This window comes from Catharus ustulatus, chromosome 5 (assembly GCF_009819885.2).
Source record: "Catharus ustulatus isolate bCatUst1 chromosome 5, bCatUst1.pri.v2, whole genome shotgun sequence".
Taxonomy (NCBI): Eukaryota; Metazoa; Chordata; class Aves; order Passeriformes; family Turdidae; genus Catharus; species Catharus ustulatus.
Window position 1 is genome coordinate 28863158 of NC_046225.1, and position 13519 is coordinate 28876676.

At 40.4% G+C, this 13519-nt stretch overlaps 1 protein-coding gene across 6 annotated transcripts in view; it reads left to right on the forward strand.

The window, feature by feature from the left end:
* The window catches only part of FHIP1A (FHF complex subunit HOOK interacting protein 1A), a 92770-nt gene that overhangs the window by 11525 nt on the left and 67726 nt on the right, over positions 1 to 13519 (forward strand). Inside the window, exon 1 of one of the 6 annotated variants that reach the window (XM_033061027.1) lies at positions 5212 to 5259. The exons of the other annotated variants lie outside the window; for them this stretch is intronic. The gene's annotated coding sequence lies outside the window, so the exon portion shown is untranslated. Of the gene's footprint in view, positions 1 to 5211; positions 5260 to 13519 lie in introns of those variants that run through there. 6 annotated transcript variants of the gene reach the window in all.

Consider the following 13519-nt stretch of genomic DNA (forward strand, 5'->3'; position numbering starts at 1 on the left):
GGAGCGATTGGAGAAGGCTAGAAGGAGCAAATGCTTCTCCCTGAGGCTTGCTTCAGTTAACCTTAAGGACCTTTCCAGTTCTTATTGTGGGATCCCATGTCTGCATCACACATGTGTAAGTAGAATTATGTTCTACAAGTTAAATGAAGTAATCTTTCCAGCCAGTATTGATATAATGTTATGTTTTGAAGATGAAATTGTTTAAAAATAATTTAAAAGGTAATATGAACCCATTGGAGGGAGTCTGGAGAAGAGCAGTAAGAATACCTGGGTGTCTAGAGGAATGACTAAATGAACTGGGAGCTGTTATTTTAGCTTCAAAGAAGTGAAGAAGATAGTGAAGAAATGAGAATGTGAAGGTTTGTCTAAGTATATGAGATAAACATGTTTTTCACAGTGATCTGTTTCCTTTCCTTGCTTGATAAGACATCGTTGCGTTGGAATATATTCTCAGAAAAAGTTGTGTATGGTTTTAAGAACAGGTAATGAAAGCAGCTGTGAACTGTGACAGAAACATGAAGTGTGTTACCATGACATAGGAGGAAGGGCTAGATGAGTTTGATGTGATTTTTTTTTTTTTTTTAATCCTTTAAGTGCAAAAAGGAGATGGTTACTGCGGTGCAGCCCTCTGTCTAAGTTCCAGGGAGAGCACAGTACTGAGAATTCGTTTTCTTGATACATTTACTCTTATATTTCAACTGACAAGGAGGATCCAGAAGCTATCAAAACTTATGCCTCTTTCTCTGCTGAATTTTTTTTTTACCGTTTTCACCTGCATGGAGTAGATGAGGGAGACTTGTAACTTCACAGTGCTGTGCCTGTTGAAAAGTAGCTAGAACTCCTTGTTAGAGATAACAACATGAAAGAATGACTGTGAGCATGGCTATACCCACACTGGCTCTGCAGGAGCAAATCCTAGATCAGGGAGTGCAAGGAAATGTGGTGTGAAGATGCCTGGATTAGCTTTGAAAACAGTTTTGTCATATTTGTGTGGTGTTACAATCAAGCCAGTGGGGTTTTACTGTTTCCAAACCTACATGAGTCTGTTCTCTGCTATGCAGACTTAAGCAACTTGTGCTAGTGAAAATTTAGAAGAATATTCCATGTAATCTACTGCATGTTGTAAACAACCCTCTATTGTTCTGCCTTTGCAGCCTGTTTTTGTTTGAATACACTAATTCTGAAATTATTTGTCCAGTAACAGTCCAAAACAGAAGGTACTCTTCACTGCAAGATGTCTTATGTGCAAATGATAGGGTTAAAAATAGTGACACTTAAAAAGGTTTTAATTTCAGCTGCATCTTATTGGGCAAAACTGTGAACAGCAGAAGGAAAACAAAGAATTGAGGAAGTCCAGCAGTGTTAACTGGTGTTTAAATCAAAAGCAAATAGGCACATTTTAATGTAAAATTAGCAATTTAGAAGATTTCTGGTTTGTTATTCAGGGAGCAAGATTTTCCAGGGGGTATCATCTCTATGATGTCTTCATTATCTTAATTCATGCATGTATGAAACCAGAGCATTCTTTCCTCTTGATATTTTAAAGTCCATCGGCTCTTTTGAATGGCATCTGTTGGTATTGGGAGTGTTTGTATTGATTCATATATCTCTGGACTATGGTTTCTAGGATTAGTTTCTTGGGCTGTCACACGAAGGGGAAAGATAAGGAAAGCAATTTGAATTTCCCAAACCACAAAGCTATGCATCTTTCATAATATCCAGCTTGAGTAGTGGTGTAGGTTAAGATGCATGGGATGCGATATGGTCTCTAAGGACAACTTCCCTCTCAAGTAAAATGCAGTATAATCCTGAGCTCAAAATTAATTGTGTTAAAAAAAAAAAAAAATAAATGGGGAGAGAGACAGAGAGAGAATGTATGCATCCTTGAAAAGGGTTTTGCCATTCTGAGAACGTCCTGGTAACCTGTCTGTTAAAAGAAAGTTCGACAGTCTGCTCTGCGGTGGAATGAAGAAACATTGAAAATTGCTGTCTGTTATGATTTGATGATCTCAAGATACAAAGTAGAGCATCCTTCATGAAGGGTACTACTAAGAATTTATTATGTTCTAAAGCTTTTTAATATGCATGCCTCACCACACCCATTTTAGGACAAAATTTCAGGCTATCCAAGCAATGTCAGCTGAGATGTATATTTTTTCTTATATTCCTGTAATTATGAATCATATGATTCATATGAATATTGTGATCCAGAAGATATATAAAATTCATGTTAGTCATATGAGAGAAAATATTAGATAAAATATAACATTTTTGTATCTGGTTCAAAGTTTTTGAGCAGTTCTTCTACCATTTCATGCTTTCCTCACCTCTCTGTTTTCAGAAATGAGAAGGCAGAACCTTTTTTTATCTCTTCTCTTTCCCTTTGTTCCCCCTCTTTACCATCCAGGATACAGAATGCAGAAGTGCTTTATTTTTTACCTGGTGCCTGGTGCTGCCTGCTTTTAAAAAGCTGTGTATTTGATACAAGAGAAAAATATTTTATCTTCCAAGAATGTTGCATAAGGCAAGACTGTGCTTGGCCATAACGGTTTGTCAGTGCCTACAAAGAGATCCCAGTGTCAGTACTCTCTGGAGATAAGGATATATTATTTCCTATCTGGCAATACTGAACTAGTGATGCTGTGTGATTAGTATGACTCTCCTGGGCCCCAACTACAGGAAGCTCTTCATTCAATTATACCCATACTTTTTAAATTTAATTACAGCTTTTAAAAATAATATAAAAAAGGATGATTCAAAATTGGAACTAGCTAAATTATTAAAATTTTTGTTCTTTCATATACTAGACTGTCTTCTTTTGCACTCTAACCTAAGGAGTGTCTGTGTGGGTTTTGTTTTATGTGGATTTTTGGTTTTTTCCCAAATTATTTGGGAAGCTAAAGGCACTTAAGTTCTGGACATTTTTCATATCTTGGTGCTAAGGTTTCATATTCAGATTTTTTTTAACATGTGTTTGATCAGGGATTCATTCCGTGTTCAGAATACCTCCTCTCTAAAATGTGCACATTAACTACATATCAGAGAAATCTTTTGTAGCTTACAAAAGATTTGTGATTTTCTTTATTGCCTTAATAGTACTAAGAAGGATTCATTGATTCAGTCTTGCAGGACTTTGATGCTGAGACACTGAATAAGTTTGGGTAATATGCCACCACTGTGTAATTTTTTATTAAGCATATATTTGAAAACATGTACTAACCATGTCAGAAAAGGGATTGTCCCTCATGTGACTGTTCTTTATTGACTCTGGTTTAAGTCTCTTGTACCAATTTTCAATTTTAGGCTTGTGGTTCTAGATAAAAGATGATATTTAGATGAAAGCATACTGGAATCTTTAAAACAAATGTATTGAGAGGTTTTTCCCTCCCCCAATGTCCCCTTAATTCTGTTCATTTGAAGCCCCTCCGCAGATGCTTATTGCATACTCCTTTCCCACATCTGCTGGAAAGAATGATTTCTAGAGAGGCTGTGGGTTACCTTTAGAACTTTAGCTTGGACTCTGAGTGGGGCAATTTCTCCTTTAATTTTTTCCCCTGTTCCTCTTTTGTGTTCCCTCTGATGGCTTATTTAATGTGTAGTAAAAGGAAATAAAAATATCAGGCTGATCAACTTGCAAATCTCAAACATGAGGCTGTCATTTAGACTATACCTGTTTTGTTATGTGTATGACAATAATTTTTAAACTATGCTGCAAATTAAAGAAGATAATCTAAGGAAGAAAATAATTGTTTAAGCTAAAAGGCAGTCTGGTAAAGAACATAATCATAGACTCCACTTGAAAATTTACCTAGATAAACAATACAGCAAAACAAAAATAGAGAGAATGTATTTAACAAATTAAACTTGGAACCTTATTTTTATAGCCAGATACGATGGATATGTGAAACAGACAGGAGAGAAGTTAGTATTAATTACAAATTATTGAGAAATCACCTTCCTTTAGGCCATCACTTGCAATTATTTTGAGTTATAAGAAAATATATTAAAAATGGCATGGTTTACTGAGATAGAATTTTGTGAACAGTATTTTACTACAGGAAATGTTTTAGAGATTATCTGAAGGATAGAGAGATTGACCCTGTTACCTTGTCATTTGGAAACTGGCTAATTTTTAGGACTACCTCTTTGTTGTAATTGAGGGGGAAAATTATGCTAAAAATGTTGTATGAAATTTCTGTTTACATCTGTGGAGGAACCTGATATAATCATCCCTGAAATGAAGGAGCATGAAATGACAAGGGATCTCTGGGGTCACCTAGTCTAGCATGTACTGAAAACATGTTATATTTGCAATATAGAAACCGTGTCTTCCCATAAACCCTTAATTTTTGGCTGTTTTGTTCATGCTTCCCTGATGTGAAAGGTGTTTAAGAACCTGTTTTAAACTGCGAGTTCTTGGTCAAAAATTATGATTATTGAAAAATATTATTTTTACCTTGATGTTTAAACTTTTGCAGGATTTCTTTCAGCATACTGAAAACTTTCAGAGTTTCACCTCCCTGGTTATAAGACACAGAAAAATTACAGTTCCTTATTTTCAATTATTTGTGTAGACTGGAGGAATTTCTATCAGATTAGCAGGATGGCTGCAAAATCAATTTTGAATGCTAAGCACTGTGTAAATGAATAGATGTACTTTTCATACTTGCATTTTTCTGCAACCTTGTTACATGTCAAATATAAATTTAATATTAATTACTTCAGTGTTGACTGAAAGGCGTGGGTTTCTCCTTGTCCCTTCTTCCAGCTTTTTTAACAAGATGCTGTTATGATGCTTTTCCTGTCTGAAAAGTGAGTTTTGTAATTACAATAATTTTAAGAGTATAAGGCGCACCAGAGTATAAGGTGCACTTCTGGGTGCCGGCAAATTTCTGAACTTTGTCCATATATATGGTGCTCCAGGTTATAAGGCACACTTCCGGGTTCGGACCAAAATTTTAGTCAAAAGGGTGCGCCTTATATGCGTGAAATTACTGTAGTTTTTTGGCAGTGTAGCCAGCTTTAGTATTCAGTGTAATATAATTTTTTTTCTGCTTCAGTTTTATATTTTTCCCCAGTGGTTACTTTTTAGCCAGAATGGTTTGTTAATTGCTTCAGACTTACTCAGTGTGTTATGCATAATTGTTTTTGGGTTGCAGCAGCGAACAGAAGACAGCAAGGAAGGCAAATATGGATTGTTTCCGCTATGATGTGGGGTCTTAGCTGATGATGCCCTTGGTGTTCTCAATTCTCACTAAGGTATTGGTGAAAGGCCTGGAAGCTCTGACCTTGTCTATGTGGGCATCTCGTACTGTGAAATATGCTCTGTTACTGCTATTCCTGTGTATTTGAGAGTTTATTATCTTGTTCTCTTTGAGAAGGAGAAAACTTCCATCTTAATTTTAAAACTGTCAGATTTCTGTTAATAGAGAATGGTCATTTTTACTTTCCCACTTTCTCTACCTTTCCTTATCTGTAGTGGAAAGCTGAATGCTGCTGAAAGCTGAAAAAACTTTAAGTCTAGATTGTTAACCAAATGGAAGAGCCAGCACCAATTTTTCCTTGCTGACCTGTTGACATGTTTTAATTGTAGGTAAGATAATTGTGTGTCTGTATGTGTACTAGGTAGCTCAGAACAGAAGTCTGTGTGCTGAGCCATGGGCTTTCTGTTTCGGGTGCTGGATGTCACAATCACTTTTTGCAGTATGGACATCCATCCTATGCAAAGTGTGCTTGAGACTTCAGTCTTACTTCAGATGCCTGATAGAATCTCCAGTAGCACTCAACTGTGTTTAAACACCGGCTCTGGAGCATCCTGTCAATGTTTAAATTCCGTTCAGGTTCTCACCTGTACAGTGTAACTATTGTGCAATATTCCTGTGGCAGTAACAGTAATTACTTACTCGTGAAATGAATATACAGCAATTAGCAATTATCAAAAGTGCTTTAGCTGTCTTCTAGTGCCCTGTAACTTCTGGAGAACAGTAATATATTGTGACCTACAGACCCTGTAAGTCAGAGGTAGGTTACCAGTGGCACACTGATGAGAATCCAATAGCCTGTACACTGGGATTTTCTTGGGTTGGCAAGACTCCTCTTTTTGTTTATTTCAGAACATCTCCATGTTATTTAGCTTATGGGATATGAAATAATTGAAATGCTTGTCATCTGAAGAATGTATATTTTCTTTTTTTCTCCTGACTCTAACAGGTACAATATAGGATACAAAGAGAGTTGAAGGAGGAAACACTAGTATTCTCTATCTTAGCTTAGAAATTCAGTGCAGAAACTTTAGAAAACCTTTTTCAACAAAGGCTGTATAAGGGGCAGAGGTCCTAGACTTTGGCTTGTCATTGGATCATCTTACTTTATCTTACTCTGTAGTGAAACTAGTTAACTGACGGATGAAAATTCAGGTAAGTCTTTTCCAAAGCCTGATCTATGGGCATGAATATAATTTAGTTGTTAATGCAACATTGCATATGTGCCTTGTTTTATTGGATAAGCTGTTTTACAACGTGAAAAGGGCTGAACACGTATGGGTCACCTCCCCAAGAGATGCTTATTCTAAGTTTGTGAAAGGGCTGGATGAAAGAGCATGAAAGGGTGGGGGGGATGGTTTTCATAGCCTGAATGTTTCATAGAGGAGTTGGCCTCATTTGGGGAGGAGATGTGGGTGTTAACTGCGAGATTGTCATAAGGAAGCTATGTACAGAAGGGAAGCCCAAGTTAGCAAGGGAGGGAGCCTGATGTGTGGGTGTGAAATGAGACTGGGATTAGTACAGACAAGCTTGAAATCGCAATGTGTTTGGTTTCCCGAGTTGTATTTGTTGTATCAGATGGAGCATTTATACCAGTCAAACAACATTAGAAAGGAGAAGAAATATGAAATGATGCTTCATAATAACCACTAGTTCCTGGTTTTTATATACCCGGGTTTTCTTTCAAATTTATTAGAAAAAATTACAAATAGCTGATAGATTAACGACTTTCTTGTAAACTCTCGTGCCTTGTTTGTTATTTTTGTACCACCAAACACTTACTTTATGAAAATGAACATCATCTCTCAGCAGCCTTTCATATAGCATATGTCTGTTCTTATTCTCCTCTGTAGTGCTTCCACTTCTTTTTTGATGCAGTTTGTTGCAATTCTTGCTGCTGATGGGAGACTGTTTTGTCAAGTGGGAAGCAAGGATCTTGTTCTTCTCATCCTAACCTGCACTGCTCTGTAAGGACTGGGGAGGTGTCAGGTTTCTCTGTAATATCTTATAAAAGGTCCCAAACTATCTTAACAAAGTACAGTAATTTCACGATTATAAGCCACACCTGATTATAAGCCGCACTTCCAGGTGTCGGCAACTTTTCTTTCTTTGTCCATATGTAAGCTGCACCTGATTATAAGCCGCACGTCCAAGTGTCAGCAATTGTCTTGGGTTACAATACAGAGTGTGATAAAAGGTATCTGTTCTATCACCATGGGTTGAGGGTGGGGGCAGTGATCCTTATCTCTGTGGGAGATATCTTGCTAATGGGCCATCCATTGAAATCAGGTGGGGTTCTTTATCTTTTCACGACCCATCCTTCCTCCAGCAAGTCATTTTGTGCTAATGGCCCACTGAGTCCCACTGTATGACTGATAAAATTACTTTATCCCATTGGAAGTTGCTCCGGACAGGGGGAAGAGCCCAACATTTCTTACCAAGATAAAAACAGAGGTTTTGGGACACTAAGGTAGCCCTTTTCTCCACTGGACTCCAGAGGGAAACTGGATTTCTCCACATCACCACTGGACCTCCGGGGGGAAACTGCACCTTCTACAGGACCACTGCTTCAACTGAACCACATCTGTCACTGCAAGGGGACTGCAACCACCATTTAATCGAACTGCTACCAACACCTGCCTGACAGGGTGTCAGGTTGTACTCTGACTTTGTCATGGTTTGGGGTTTATTTCTTTGTAGTATTGTATTTCTATTTTAATTTCCCTAGAAAAGAACTGTTATTCCTAATTCCCATATCTTTGCCTGAAAGCCCCTTGATTTCAAAATTATAATAATTTGGAGGGAGGGGGTTTACATTCTCAATTTCAAAGAGAGGCTCCCACCTTTGTCAGCAGACACCTGTCCTCCAAACTAAAACAACAACTTTTCATTCTTTGTCTGTTTATAAGCCGCACCTGATTATAACCTGCACTTCCAGGTTCGGAGCAAAATTTTAGTCAAAATGATGCGGCTTATAATCATGAAATTACTGTACTTTAGGAATCTGAAGGATTATAGATAGTCTGATGCTTGCCAAATATTCAGTATGTTATTGTTTACACTCTCTGAATGAATTGCCAGCTCTGACAGTGTTGCAAACCTGTTTTTGTTAAGCACAGGTCATTAGAATGTTTCAGAATATCAAACCTTGTCTAAAAGCTCACCTAGCAGGGTGTTTGGAAGGACTACATATTCCCAAGACTAATGGCATCTTATTGAAAATTTATTGAGTATAAGCTTTTACATGTACTAACCTACAGCTAATCCCTTACTCCATGGCTGTGTGGAAGCAGCTTTAGTTGCCAAAGTGACTATTTGTCAATCAGTTGCTGTAGGCAAGAGTTCTTCAGATGGTTTGTAGCATTAGAATATAGTATCTTGCACAATAAAGAGAAGTCTGTTTCCTTCTCCAGAGAGAAAACTGAAGAACAACAATTGTTAATTTCAACTAGGGTCTGGTCTTACTCTTTACTTATTTCTAGCAGTGTAAAGCTTTCAGTCAGCTGTTTCTTCTTTCCCTGACATAAAATCTAGTTATGGAAAGGCAATGCAATCACCAATGTCAGGAAGTGACATGAACCAACAAAAAGATGTGGAGTCTTTCTCTAGTTCTCATTTCTTCCTATTCTGTGTTTGCATAACTCCTCAATTGTAAAATTGAGGTATGTTTGAATTCCTGTTGGTTTAGCTAACAACAGTAATGAAGAAGAATCCCAATTCCTTAACACAAGAGCTTTAGTATCTCATCTAAGATTAAGTATCTGTGATTTCCAACTCCAGTCCCAACTGCTATTAAATCCTTAGTGTTGTTTTTCTTTTTTATTGGAAAATATTAATGCATTTGGAACAAATGTGTTCCTATATATTTTTTTTTCAATTAAACTCAGTACCTTAGGATCATGCTTTCTTTCAGCTGTATTCTTCCTGAGTTGTGGTGTGGGGGTGGGTTGTTTGTGGTTTTTTGGTTGCCTTTTTTTTCCTCCTGGTGTCAGTTTATAGAGTTTTGAGTTTGTTCTCATTATAGAAATTGTGAAGGCTCAGACTTGTGGGGAAGAAAATGTCTTTTTCATTCAGCAGTGAATTTGATCTTAGGAGCAAGCCAGTAAAAACTTGGTTACTGACAGTTATCTGAAATTAATATTATAGAGCAATAGCTGTTTTACTGATGTAGATGATTTTTAAACTGCCTTGAATTTCACAAAATGTTAGTATTAATAGAAAATAGCTATTACGTGATTTTACTCTTTCATAGGATTCCTTGAGCCAGTTGCAGGCTACTTTGCATGTCCTTCTTGAGGAATCAGTGATGTTCTATAAATAATTTAAATGGTTCTGATTTCTAATATTCTGTCACTATACACTAGCATACAGATTTGCTCTCCCTGTGATGCTGAGGGAGAGGTCTGTAAAGGACACATCCACCTCGCAATTCATAGAGTGTACAGATGTATACATGGCTTTCATAATGCATAGGGTGTTTTTTCTTTCTCAGCTCAAGATAAACAAGGAAAAAACGTGTATGTATCAAACAATGTGAGCTGTTCATTGTAAATTCCAGAGTAAAGAATATTTTGTCCAACCATCTTGATTTACTTGTTGTTGCTTGTGTCTTGAGCTTAATTAAGTAAGTGTGTGTTTTGCTGGAAAGTTAGCAGTGTGCTGTGGTGGATAGAGGCCACTGGCATGAGGAAATGGGAATGTATGACTGGTTTTCTGATCATAGTGACAACTGTTTTTCTTAACTTTGGTCCCATGGAAATAAACATGGTAAGCAGGTATTGTTCCAAAGTTGGCTACACCTTAGTACTAAGTCAGTGTAAATTCTTCTTGGTAGTATTTCCTAAAGAAATATGTAACCATTCTGAATAAAGGAGATTTGGTTAATGTGATGTTAGAAATTCAGAGATTTTGTGATAGATGTAAAGAAACCACAAAAAGCAAACCAGGAAAAAAGTAATCACGTTTTTCATAATAAAACTGATTGTCATCAACATAGTGGTTTTACGTTTAATTTGGAGGAAAAGCCCACCATTGTGGTGACAGCTATATTAGGAAAAAAGTTTAATACAAAATAAGATTGTAGAATAAAATCTTGAAGAATCGAATTCTTAGTTGGCACTTGTTTTCCTGTGCCTCATTGTTCTTTAGATCCCAATATTTTTAAGACAAAGAGGGTTTTCAGGTAAAGCTACTGTGGATTAGTTCAGTTGTTTTAAGGTATGCATTATTATTTCAAAATATAAACTTTGAATAAATTAAAGAGAAGAAGAGTAAGATACACTTACTATATAGGCCTGCAAGAAGAGATTGAATTGGAAGGCTGGCATTCATTAGAGTTTGATTTGAGTTTGCAGTGCTAGAATCTGTTGGGTTGAACAGAAACATATCTTAGAAACCTCTCTATAGCTGTTGTCAGACAAGCTGCTTGTTTATGAGCCAAGCAATGGAGATGTTCTATGTACAGTAATTTCACGACTCTAAGGCACACCGGATTATAAGGCGCACTTCCAGGTGACGGAAAAATTGCCAAACTTTTTTCAATATATAAGGCGCACCGGATTATAAGGCGCACCTTTTTTTTTGCAGTGAGTATCTGTGCTCAACAAAGTAACCAGTAAGAAACGGAATTGCGTGAGCCCCACTGAGCCATGTGGTCCCACCTTGCCCGGCCACGAGGCACCCCCTGGCCCCGCTGAACCGTGTGACCCCGCCAAGCCGTGTGGCCCTGCCCCAACCCCACCACGCCGTGCGGCCATGCCCCAACCCGTCTGAGCCACATGGCCCCGCCCCAGCCAAGCTGTGCAGCAACCTCCCTGGCCTGCTGAGCCATGCCGCCCCGCCAAGCCACACGCCACCCTCCCCCCGCTCCAGTCCCCCTGAGCTGCGTGGCCCTGTCCTGGCTGAGCTAAATGACCCCAGCCCCACCCCAATCTCTCTGAGCCATGCCGTCCCCCACTCCGGCCCCGCCGAGCCGTGCGGCCCTGCTCCGACCCCGACCCTGCCGAGCCGCGCAGCCCCGCACGTCTCGACTCACTGCACCAGATCATAAGACACACTTCTGGGTTCGGACCAAAATTTTATGCTTTAAGGTGCGCCTTATAGTCATGAAATTACTGTATTTTTTGTATATGGAGCAGTGGGGATAACTGAGCTGTCCTTGGAGTAGGAATTGATGGGAGAATAGGCAGCAAGAGAACATGTTCATAGTCAAAACGTATGGCAGTGTCCCTGGCCATGTGCAGTCCATGGTCTTGTTTAGTAGTCTTTCCCTTCCATAAATTCAGTGGGTTTTGTAACTTTGGTCAAAGGTGTTCTTCTAGATACAATTCCTGCAACTCATTGACTTGATTTGCGCTACTTTGGGATTTATTTGACCAACATCAATATTTTGTTTCAGTGAAGAGCTGTTGGTGTTAGTTAATCACTATACCAATTAAAATCTGTGTGCTTTCTGAATCAGTTTGTGATCCTTCAGATATAATATATCTGCATATATATAGAAACTAACTTCGTATGGGTACCGCTTAATATTGATTTTGTTCAACAGCAGTTTTTTGCTTTATAGCTGTTGTTCACACTTAATAGCTACCCACTTAGACTGAACTGAAAAGACATGTAAACAACATAATTTAGAAAAACCCTACCCCTCAACCCTATCTCAGGATTTTGATATTTAATCAGTTTTGCTGATTATTTTTATGTTCTAATGAGCTTTGCTTGAGTTAAGAGTTTGTTCTCTGTGTTGAAATTACATTGCTGATCTGTAAAATGTTGTGGATTCTCATTTACTTATGCAAAAATATACTTTGTACACACCATCAGCAGAGTACAGTAATTTCACGAATACAAGCCGCACCAATTTGACTAAGATTTTGCTCCTAAACCAGAAATGCGGCTAATAATCAGGAGCGGCTAATATCTGAATAATTTTCTGACATTTACAACCTCAGAAGTGCCAACCAGAGTGCCGAGCCGAGCTGCTGCAAAGTCGACATTTTGCGATTGTTACAAATCGCTACTCTGTTGCACCGCGGGTGGAGCCTGGCTGCCTGCAGGCAGCACGAGGGGCGGGGAGAGAGGAGGGAGAGGTCTTTCCTTCCGTCCTCTGCCACAGCCCGGGGAAGAGACGGGGGGGCCCCGCGCCGCCATTGCCGCGGCCCGGGGAGGAGAGGGGGGACCCGGACCGCCCCTGCCGGGGCTCTGGGAGGCGGCGAGGGACCCGGGCCGCCACTGCCGTGGCTCTGGGAGGCAGTGGGGGACCCGGGCCGCCCCTGCCGCGGCCCGGGGAGGAGGGGAGGGACCCGGGCCGCCACTGCTGCGGCTCTGGGAGGCGGCGGGGGACCCGGGCCACCACTGCCGCGGCCCGGGGAGGAGGGGAGGGACCTGGGCCGCCCCTGCCACGGCCTGGAGAGGAGGGGGGGGACCCGGGCCACCACTGCCGTGGCTCTGGGAGGCAGCGGGGCACCTCTACCACCATTGCCGCGGCCCGGGGAGGAGCGGGGGGACCCGGGCCGCCATTGCCGCGGCTCGGGGAGGCAGTGGGGGGCTCCATCCCCACCCGCCGCCGCCGCCACGGGAGCCGGGGGCCTCCGTCCCTGCCTGCCACCACAGGGCAGCGCCGGGCCGTGGTGACCGAGCCCAGTGGCAGCGACGGCTGGCCCCCAGTGGCCCCGCCGAGCGGCAGCGCCGGGCTGGGCTACCTGGCCCCGTCAGCAGCCCCTAGCGGGCCGAGCCTGCACAGCCTTAGCCGAGCCAGTAAACTCCCCCCCGCTGCCGTTCTGTTACTATTTGGAAACTTTGTTGCACGCGGGTCCTCGCTGCGAACGACAGAGTGGCTTATACTCGGGTGCGGCTTATTTATGGACAAAAACCGAAATATTTGCCAACACCCAGAAATGCGGCTTATAGTCCGTGCAGCTTGTATTCGTGAAATTACTGTATTACTGTTGTAGGAAGTGCTGGAGAGAAGGATCTTCATTTCAACCTCATAATATAATTGTTCAGGTACACCTTTGAGCAACCAGTTGGAACTGAAAAGGTGAATTTTTCAAAGAGACTTTTGTAGTGAAGTTTTTACATGCAAGTTCAGTAACTTTAATATTTAAGTTGCTGTACAGTCATTAAAGATTAATTACTTACCTTCTAATTTAAAAAACAGACTCCTAAAACACTCTGACTATAATCTCATTCTATGGGTGATTCTAGTGAGTAGGCTACAATGTGATACTGGGCAAAAAATGTGTGGACTAATAGTTCAC